The 11,510-nt window shown below is 35.9% G+C and overlaps 1 long non-coding RNA gene across 1 annotated transcript; it reads right to left on the reverse strand.

Annotated features, from left to right (window-relative positions):
- Nucleotides 1-3,518: 3,518 nt before the first annotated feature.
- Nucleotides 3,519-10,001, reverse strand: LOC127426472 (uncharacterized). The gene is made up of 4 exons (XR_007894780.1): nucleotides 9,801-10,001; nucleotides 9,470-9,697; nucleotides 8,381-8,566; nucleotides 3,519-6,250 (listed from the first exon to the last, which is right to left on the reverse strand). It is a non-coding gene; the product is annotated as an uncharacterized LOC127426472 (long non-coding RNA).
- Nucleotides 10,002-11,510: the final 1,509 nt, after the last annotated feature.

Below are 11,510 nucleotides of genomic sequence, written 5' to 3' on the forward strand. Positions count from 1 at the left end.
TTTTATTTTTAAAGTGTAACATCTATCCACTGACATACAGATGCAATCTTGGTTTATTACAATAAAACGTTATATCTGGGTGAATTAGAAACCAGAACCTCTAAAAACTAGACACAAAAATTAACCACTAGACCAATCAGTCATGTTCTTGATTAAATTGCTGATCTATGCGTTCATCTACTGACTAACAAAATCCCAAGACTGATAGTGGCAGATGTAGAGATGAAATTTGCATATAATGTGAAATATCTATTTGAGTGCTTGAATAGGTCATTAAGAACGACTGTTTATCAAAAAAGGTGATTTAAAATAATCTCTTACTGTACATAAAATAATATTCATGAGTTTCGCAGCACTGCCACCCAAAGTAATGTTTTCCTGAAGTTTTATTTTTGTTTAGAACTAACTTTGTGTTAATGTTCCCTTTCAAATGGCTTATTCCAGCTGTTACAAAGTTGATAGGCCTACAGGATTTTATTAGCAGAATAACATTGGATATGCATGTCCTGCATAATGTGAAGTTTATTCCAGATTGCCAGTTTTATGTGAAGCTAAGGAACATTTAGAATTTTTTGATGTGTATAATAGACAATGTATTGGTAATCTGGAGATTTTATTTTTTTTCTATATGTTGGCAAATCAGTAGCAAAATTGTTACTATGTGGTTCCTGTGGAAATGCAGTTATATCGCAAATCAATGGACATTTATAATTTGATTGTGACTGAACTATTACTTGTTGCAATGAAGCTTGGTACCTTAATCCATTAGATCTACACATGGGCGCATGCTTTGTTGTTGCCACCCCTCATAGTATATAGTACATAGTACAAATTTATGAACTCTAATTGTATTTGTTCTTATATGGCCATTTAAGATTTAAATATCAGACAATGTTGCAACAGGCCTAATTATTGAATCCTCATTTGTGTTTTTAGTTTACAGATTTATTGTACATCTATTTTAACCTTAGATAAGATTCCTTGCATTACCTAACTGCACTGTAATTTGATGACCAATCTTTTGTTGTGGCAACATAACTGATTACATTGTGACAACAGAAAAAGTGAAATTCCTATATCCATAGCCACAATGTAACTTTGGAATGGTGCCAGTCTGTCATTACAACGTTGTGGCAACATCAAGGAACAATAGTTGTTTGTTGGTTACCAGTTGGTAATTTATGCTTTTAATGATTATTCTGTGGGTGGACATACAGTAATCTAACCTAATTTATGTCCTTATTTTCCCAACATAATTTAAAGGTGTAACACTTAAAGATGGGAAAGGAAGAAGCTGGGACCGGCTTGACAAACACATAAACATTTAATAACACTTTTCAACGTCCAAAGAAACAAAAACACACATACTTCATTTATTTTGAAAGATAACAGAGAAAAAATGCAACAATAAAAGAAATTGAGACCTATTGCCACATAATTGTAACAAAATTACAAGGCTAAATGACTTCTGTGCTCATATTAATCTCTACCTAGACCAACTTAACACCTAATGCATTGAATTATATTTGTTATTTAATTTAAAGCAATTTTAGGGATATATAAAAGTGGTAAATGACTTCATTACAATATAATCTTCAGATCTACATATTAATTATATAAAATTATAGCAAAAATTTAAAATTAATCAGTTAGCAATAAAATAAAAAATTGGAATGCAAGACCGATGTGCAAACAGGTGGAACTCGTTTACCACTTATCTCTGGCCTCGCTCTGCCCTGACGCTGCTCGGCCATGCCCTGCTTGCCACAATATAGATAGATAGATAGTTCATGGTTCGGTTTGTATCACGGTTTTAGGGTCACAGTTTCGGTACCGTTCGGTATTTGTTATGTTCAGAAAAAGAAATATTACTGCCAAATCCAAAATAAATATATTCTATTTGGTAACAGACACTTCAAGAGATTTGCCCTCACTACAAATCACGATGGTTTTACAACAGTAACCATAGTTTAACCATGGTATTTGTAGTAAAACAAAATTAACATGGTTACTGTCATGGTTACAATACTATAGTAAAATCAAGGTTACTATATGGAAACTACAGTATTACTATTGTAAAACAATGGTTAATTGTATCAAAACTATGATTTCTGCCAAGAAAACAATGGTGACAGCAGTCATTGTTATTTCAGTCATGGCTACTACAATATTACTATAGTAAAACCATGGTAAATTTTTGTTAGTGTCCTTAACTAACAAAAAAAAAAGTTTTCTCTAATTACTAACTCAACATTTAACTTAATACCTGCATTTATGCTATATGTATCAACATAAAGTGCATTTCATACTCAACTCAACATATATTCAACATTCAGAAGTTGTACATCACTATAGATGTACTAAAATGTATGCTAGAAGGGATGTCGTAACGCAACATAAGTGTTTTAATCATACCTGAAATACCTGGAAATCCCACATCTTCATCAACGGAGTAAGGGCAACATAACTTTGGCAATGAACATCCCAAGCACTTTAGTTCTTGTTTCATGTCTGTCCGAACTAGCAGCGAGTGCCTGTTTAAAGATGGAAGGGATTGTGTCTGAGTGCACTTTTGGGCTCACCTTATTATTACTATTATTATTTTGTGTGTGTGTGTGTGTGTGTCTATATCATGTACGACCACTGGGATGTTGTTGGGGGCCAGGGTGGGATTGGGAGGGGTAATAGTGGGGGTTAATGTTGATTCTGTGTATATATGTTTTGTTTTTCTATGTTCAAGTATGTGAATAAATAAAAATTGTTAATCTGAAAATACTGACAGGCTTTATTATTGCAGTAAGATTTTTTATAAGTATTGTTTTTTGCAAAACTATGGGAAGAACACAAAAACATCAGAACTCACTGAAGGGGTTAAATTTATGACTGAAACAGCTTCCTTTGAATATTCGATATCTAGAACAATACAAAAGGGAAATTTTTTAGCAAGTCTGGGATCATTTCTTCCTGTACATTAAGGGCTCAGTGCATTAAAAGTTTGTGAGAGGAGCAATGATCAATATAATACATGTGGTTTTGTAAAATGTCTTAAGTGCTGTAAATGACCATCTTTCTGTTTTGTTTATGTTTTTGTGTGTGTGTGTTTTGTTTTTCCTCCCTTTTGGGGAGTGTATGTTTGGAAAATTGACATATAATACTGATAACATAAGACATTCATGAGTCATATGTATGTAGAATGATTGACTGAAAAGAAAAAATAATAAAAATATTAATGGCAAAAAGAAAAGACACAGTATGTTGTAACATATTTTCAGCATCTCCCAATCACAAAATATTTGTCCATCTCCTAATCTGGTTTAAATGGCCAGAAAATGGCTGCATTATTGTGGCCTGGGCCTACATCATAATATATTATTACATAGCCAGTGAGTCTGTAATGGCTATTTGTCAGAAATCAAATTCAAACTCATAGTCAAAGAGCCACTAATGCTCCACAGGCATGTAACGTACACAGGCAAAAGAAGTCAATTGTCCAAACACAGTCTGTGCATTTGCTGGTTTATTTATGCAATGCAAGCAAGCAAACAAAAGAACAAAGAATCCTTGCTCCTGCTGGCTCTCTTGCTCTGGTAAAAAAAAAACATGGGCCCTCCTCCAATGCATGCTGGTCCTATTCCTGCCTACCTATTTATACAACATGAAATAGTTATGTTATTAACCATAGTGTTACCCTGCTCTTACAAAAACAAAACAAACAATAAACTAATCAAAATAAACTAAACAAACTAAAAAGAAAAATAAACTAAATAAATAATTAAGAAATGAAAATACTCGTCAAAATAAACAAGGATCTAAAGTAATCAAACTCAAATTCTATCAGACAACAATCTACAAATTAGCTCCTCACAATCATTAAACATATTCAAGAAGTCAGTAATCAATGCTCTAAGCCTGTTGTACAGCAGGCTATCTAAAACTCAGTTGGCTTTTGCATTTCCGTAAGCGCAGTAATACAACACAATTTCAACCAATATCTTCTTTTAATTGATGTCACAGAACTCAATCCAAACATAAAAATGAAAAGAAAAAGACAGAACATACAAAGTGGATCCTAGACATTATGCAAGTCAAATCACATGACTAATCCACAATAGTAAAATGGTAAAGAATAAATCCCCAATATAGGTCTATTGGCACAACATTATGAATTTTTGCTGTATGCACATATCATTTTGCAGACTTTGAATTGTAGATGGAGGACAATATACAGTATATATAAAGACCCGCTGTAGTTTGCACCTAGGTGCATGCTGGGGTAAGTGTTGAGGAAGCTACTTTGATAGCATAGCTTTGCAAGCTACCAACCACTTCATAATGGAAGAAGTTGAACCTACTCTATGGAGAAATTTAGTTTTGTTAACTAAAGCTACTTACAAAAAGTAGTTCAAACTACTTCTTTAAAAAATGATCAAATTGACAATGTACATATGATATACAATTATAACAAAACATAACAAAAAAAGTCACATGCCAGCAAAAATGCCACACACAAAGTGTCCACTTTTTCGCAGGTCATACATAAACCAAAAAAACTAAAATACCCAACTATGGGAAAGTGCAAGGAATGTCAGTTTTGGTTTTGTATGTCTGTCAGTCAGACACCTGTCTTCAAGAAACTAGAGTCCAGGTGGGGGTATTGAATCAAGCAGGATTACTTAAGTGTATGGTGGTGGGTACCAGACGAATGCATTGCCTGGGCATGCCTTCACATTGGTCTGGATGATGGGGCTGGTCAAAGGGGGTTCAATTACAGTAGAGAAGCAATGGTCAAATATAAATTACAAATCATTCCTTTTATGTCCCAAAATTGTTTGTGGTTTTAGTAGTCAACTACACAAAAAAAAAAAAAAACGGCAAAATGTAATTGAACTACTTGAATCACAATAGAAATATGAATGTGACTGAAATACCAGTAAGCTACTGTAAAATGTAGTTAAACTACTAGTTTAATTACATGTACTTTACTACTCCCCAAAACTGGTTGGGGTGGATGATACAAAAGCTGAGAAATGAAGGTGGATGCCCTCACTGTGTCCTGGATCACTGATGACAGACTGCTGTTCGTTTGGCTCCAGGTAGATCCTCCTGTACATGGCCAGCACCTAGCTACACTCGGGAATAACTCCATAGCGAAACCTTTCGGTACAGAGATTGAAGGCACCATGCAACGTAGATGCAATCGGTTTAGGTCTCCGGATATTTGTGGTTATGAATTTGCCTGCACAGATTTAACTTCCCCACAGAAATCCATTTGCAGACTGGGAAGAGGAGAGCATGTGGGCTTCGCTGATGATATCATTTTTATTGCGAGTTACTATCCCCCAGAGCATTATTGCCACCAGCTGTTAAGAGAGACTATATGCTATACTAAATCTTTAAATCCTGTGAATTAGACCAGTTTGTTCCAGAAATGTGAAAATGACATTAACAATATTTTTCCATCATTCAGGGAATGTGGTTTTTAAAGTCCATGATCTTCATTCCATATTGCTCCAGTTATTCACGCAGTCTGTGTTGTGCGTATAGACAGTTTTACTGGAATTCTGTTGCTAGCGAACAGATTGACATCACCAGTTAGAAGGCAAATCTACTTTCACCACTGCAGTTATATCCTATAAAACCTGACCAAAGCTATGGCATAAAGTCATGTATACAATACTAATATAAGGGTTAACCAATATCATATTAGACTGAAGTTTGTCTTTGGTAGGAAGAATAACAGACAGTCAAGTTTTAGGTCATCATTTAAATGTTTATAGACATTAACCATTAACAAATTAATTTTTGAATATAACAAACAATCAATACAACAATATCAAACAAGACATGCCTCCAAGAGGAGTGGGCCGGTGGGGGAGCAATCAGCCGTGCTCTGATTGGCAGAAGGCAGCGCAGGAGTGAGTGACAGCGAGCGAGAGCACGTTATCATGTGGTTGGTGGGGCGGAAAGGGGTGCTGCATTAGGCTACCCCAAACATCGGGGACTTAATGATCCCCGAAGTCATAAGTGACAGAAGTCCTCATAGTCATGACCTACGGGCAGCTTCAAAATAATGGCGCAGGTGTTTGCTTCTGGGAACATCCACCTGATGCCATTCAGGTCGTCATGGAGAAACCTGATTGTTGGAATCTTTCTAAAATCAAAAGCAGGTATGGTGGATGCCCTGGAAGCAAACACTAGCACATCCTCCAGGTAACTTCAATGAGGTCCCCACCATCTTCTGCATCTCCATCTGTAACATACAAACCAAAATAAAAGATTCTTAAAAACACACACACACACACACACACACATCTGCATTACAGTGCATACAGTACATACAACTATCTAAAGAATCTACTGGTGATGTTCATTTATTTTGATAAAATTTACATTTCAAATCATTAACACTTACAACTGCAACTTTACATTGACACATTTGCACATTCATTAATGTCATGTTATATGTAGATTACAGAATACATGCTGTAAAATGTGATTTGTAACGTATTCCGTTACATTACTCAAGGTCAGTAACGTATTCTAAATACTTTGGATTACTTCTTCAGCACTGGTAGATTTTTCACTTGTTTTGACTATAAAAAATCTGCCAGTACAGTAAGACAAAATACACATGTTAAAAATACATTCTCTGAAAAACCTAAATATCTTATGCAGTGTTGTTTCTAACAAGGATTTTTAGATATTTTTACAGGAAAACAATACAAACATTATTATCAAAAATAAGATTTTTGCCCTAATATCAAAGGTCTTACTAGAAAAAAGAAATTATGATCCAACATGAATCTTGATTAAAAAATATGATCGTGCCTGGTAACATGTGCATGTAAAATGGATAGAAATAGCATTTTAGCTTAGCGTAAAGCTGACAATTTACACAAGGTTTATTTCTATTTCTCCTGCTCCAAACTTACTTCTCTGTCTGCTCGTATGAATGTAACATCATAAGAAAGTGTTTCACCGCTGTTCAAATGCACTTTTTCGCATCATTTAGATGTATACATTTTTCCATCTGAAAGGACTAAATATTAAATGAAACAAATGACAATAAAATGCAAAGTAATCTCTTCAGTAATCAAAATACTTTTTGAATGTAACTGTATTCTAAATACCAATAATTTAAATTGTAACTGTAGTGGAATACAGTTACTTATATTTTGTATTTTAAATACGTATTCACGTTACTTGTATTTAGTTACTCCCCAACCCTGATTATGCACATTTACTCCTATATAGACTGAAGAATAAAAAGAATAAAGAATAAAAATCATGAATCAATTGACACGCGGGCTTTTTTTTTTTTGAGCACTAACATTTTTGTCATTGGCCGATGCCATTTATTTCAAAATGGCAGATATTGGCCCGATTAATCGGGCCGACTGATTCATCGTTCTATCACCGATAAGGATATTCAAATTACCCACCCAATGTAGTTCTTCCAAACTGAGTAAGGGTAGAACTATGCATCATTATAACATATAGCTATACCACATTATCACATTTCACTGCCAATATTTCTAAGCAGAGATTTCTTTGGCCAGCCATATAGGCAATTAATCAGATAAAATCCAATACAATCCATTGAAAAATATAGCCCAAGTTATCACATAAATGCTTGTAGCTATACTGACTGCCTTGCTGAATTTGTTTGAATGCTGCTGGCCATTCAAAAATTCAGCTAAAAGTTGTTCTTTGTGTGAAAAAGTTGGAGTAAATGAAAAGAAGCAACAGTATTGTCTAACTGAGTCATGTCGTGGGCTATCTTTTTCTTCCTTTAGGGGAGTAGAATATTTGTTTCACAGTTTGAGCATGATGTTTTTTTTTTTTCATGATTTTGCTGGTATAATTTGGGTCCACTTGTCCCCTTAGAGAAAAGGGTAACTGCAAATCAACAGAAAGTTGTTCTGAGTGATCACCTTTATCCTATCATGAAACATTTCTATCCTGATGGGAGTGGTCTCTTCCAGGATGACAATGGCCCCATCCACAGGGCATGAGAGATCACTGAATGGTTTGATGAGTATGAAAATAATGTGAATCATATGCATTCATCAGATCTGAACCTAACTGAACACCTATGGGATATTTTGGACCAATGTGTTAGACAGCGCTCTCCACCACCATCATCATCAAAACACCAAATGAGGGAATATCTTTTGGAAGAATGGTGTTTCATCCCTCCAGTAGAGTTCCAGAGACTTGTAGAATCAATGCCAAGGCAAAGTGACACTGTTCTAGCAGCATGTGGTGGCCCAACACCTTACTAAGACACTTTATTTAGTTTTTTCCTTTAATTTGTCACCTGCCTGTATATGTGTTCATACTGAATGGGTGATCAAGTAGTCATATTGAACAATCTTACTGTTTCAGGGACATCTCCAACCGTCCCTTCACATAAAAGGTTAGGGCCGCCTGGACCAGGTCATCCCTTTCCTGTAGGTCGGAAACCCTGGATAATGCACCAAGCATGTGGAGGCTGTGTGATGCCTCCACCATGGCTGTGTGGGCATCTTCAATGGTCTCTGCCCTTTGGATCTAAAAGTTGAGGCTGGAAAGACAAGAGGTTCTGTTGAAGATTAAGCTTTTGTTTCAGTCAATGTGAACTGTGATCCTTCTTTCCAAAATAGCTACATAATGCCAGATTCACCACAAATCTTCAGTTGGATTTTTTTAAATGTATCCTATCCTTAAACTTTGGTTCAGTGTTACAGCACTAAAGTACTCATCAAAAATATCTGTCAGTCTTTTCTCCCCAATTTGGCATGCCCAATTCCCAATGCGCTCTAAGTCCTCTTGGTGGTGTAGTGACTCGCCTCAATCTAGGTGCCGGAGGACGAATCTCAGTTGTCTCCGCATCTGAGACAGTCAATCCGCGCATTTTATCACGTGGCTTGTTGAGCGCGTTACCGCGGAGACCTAGTGCATGTGGAGGCTCACGCTATTCTCCGCGGCATCCATGCACAACTCCCCACATGCCCCACCGAGACTCTACCCACCCTAGCAACCGGGCCAAGTAGTTGTTTAGGAAGCCTGACTGGAGTCACTCAGCACGCCCTGGATTCCAACTTGCGACTCCAGGTGTGGTAGTCAGCATCTTTACTTGTTGTGCTACCCAGGCACTCATATCTGTCAGTGTTGATTGAAAGTAAAATCTGTAATGCAGCCAAACAGTGCCCTTCTTGGTACTGCACTTTTTTTTCACAGTTTGATTTTAGTGGGAAGTAACTTATTACACTATGATTTTTTTCCAGAACTGTCTGGTATGGTCATCAGTAGCAACCCCTCATCTATACCAATTCAAATCCAACATACACATCAGACTAAAACAAAAAACGTAATCACACACAATACCAAGAGGGCAATTTGGCCTAGAGGTTGCTGTTTTGACGACATTACAGAATCTACCTTTAGCATCAAAAAATAGACCAAAGGGGCCAGATTTGTAACTTACCTTGTCCAGGTGATTACACAGCTCTGTGTTGTCAACTTCTGTTATGTCCACTGGGGGAGCAGGGAGCCCTGACAGCTGTGCAAACAGCCGTCTGGACAGCACACGGGGTCCTAATTCACATGCCCACATTTCAATGGAACAGCACCTCGTGACCTTAACTCTTTTTTAGTCTTGTGGTGGTCTAGGCCGAGCAAAAGCCAAAGATTAGAAAGACCAATTATTTGAACTCTGAAAAGGAAATGATAAGAGACCTTATAAGTTCTGTACGCTAATAAAAAAAGAGCACTAGCTAACTTATCTCTACCTTGAACTAGCTATCTGCCCCACTCACCTAGACATTTTCCTGATTGTTTCAAGTAGCCAGATGATTAAATGTAGTATTTTCTCTGCGTTTTGGCCTCGCATCCACACCAAAATGGCGTTTCAGATCACTACAAACGATGCTTTTGAAAAACTGATTCCAGGGAGGAGATTTTTCAAAAACCCCATTTTCCCTATGCTGTGTTGTACTCGCCACTCAAAAAGAGGCAGATCAATGCGCATGCTCTCAATTTTCTTCTGTGGTGTTTGACATAGTTTTATCACCACCTACTGGCCTGGCATGCTTATGTGATCGTTTTAAATCATTTTTGAGTTCTTTTGTGGAAGGAGATTTTTCTATAAAAATGTTCCAGTTCCTCGTGTATGGTCCGCGCCCTTGTTTTCCAAAGTCTAATAACTAAAAAAAATGTCACTGTTGCCAGTGACACAACATGCCTGATATAAATAACTGAAACGTGATCAGTTGACAAATAGTTCATACCCAAAGCCACATTTTCATGAGTCACAAATAGCAGTCAGTAAACAAACAGTGCACAATTATTCTTACACATGCTCTTCACATGTATACTTTAATTTTCATAAAAGAAGTGACATGAAGAATCATCTTGACACTTTTTTTAATGCAATTTTTATCATAAGCTTTACAATGATAGTATTAGGCCACCTTGTGGTGTAAGTGTATAATTGTCTACATAATCCTTCATTTTGCTACAACACTGAGGATGTATAGCAACTATAACAACAATTGATAATGGACTACAAATATTACTTTTCATAAAACAATTTCTTTTAGCAAGAATGGTTGGATTAATCACTAAGTCATGAGGTTTGAAGCTACTGACTTACATAATATTTACAAAAATAACAAATGCAAAGAATAAACAAAGGAACTGGATTTATGCTTGTTGCCTGTGGGGATCTATTGGTCATGGTTTTCATGATGCCCAGAGGTAACAGCCATGTTGGGAATGTAAAGTGGTTATGGGAAGGCTAATGCCTCAATAATATGTTCTTATTTGCATTATTTATTAAAGATGCACTAAATTTTTTTTAACTATATATATATATATATATATATATATATATATTATATTTGCAGATCTTGCATCTATTTTACAAAACATATTTACTACACATCTTGAAATGGCAATTTAGCTTATAATCCTTGTCCATTCTATCCATTCTCCGTTTCCCATGAATACACAAGTAGAAGTAAATAATACAGTACAGTTGATGTTGTTATGTTACAGTATTGATAACATACAGTTGAAGTCAGAAGTTTACATACACCTTAGCCAAATACATTAAAACTCAGTTTTTCCACAATTCCTTACATTTAATCTTAGAAAACATTTCCTGTTTTAGGTCAGTTAGGATCACTAATTTATTTTAAGAATGTGAAATGTCAAAATAATAGTAGAGAGAATTATTTCTATCATCACATTCCCAGTGGGTCAGAAGTTTACATACATTTTGTTAGTATTTGGTAGCATTGCCTTTAAATTGTTTAACTTTGGTTAAATGTTTTGGGTAGCCTTCCACAAGCTTCTCCACCTAAACACCAAAACATGATTGTCACTGCATCATCATGTCAAAAGGTTACATTTGGTGAACTGAGTTTCCGTAGTAGTTGAAAATCAGCACAAGACAAACTAGAGATATCTGCAGGACTGTAGGTGTGCTAGAAATAACATTAATTGAAATTCTTCACATATTCACT

The sequence above is a fragment of the Myxocyprinus asiaticus genome, chromosome 3, assembly GCF_019703515.2.
Source record: "Myxocyprinus asiaticus isolate MX2 ecotype Aquarium Trade chromosome 3, UBuf_Myxa_2, whole genome shotgun sequence".
In the NCBI taxonomy this organism is placed as follows: domain Eukaryota; kingdom Metazoa; phylum Chordata; class Actinopteri; order Cypriniformes; family Catostomidae; genus Myxocyprinus; species Myxocyprinus asiaticus.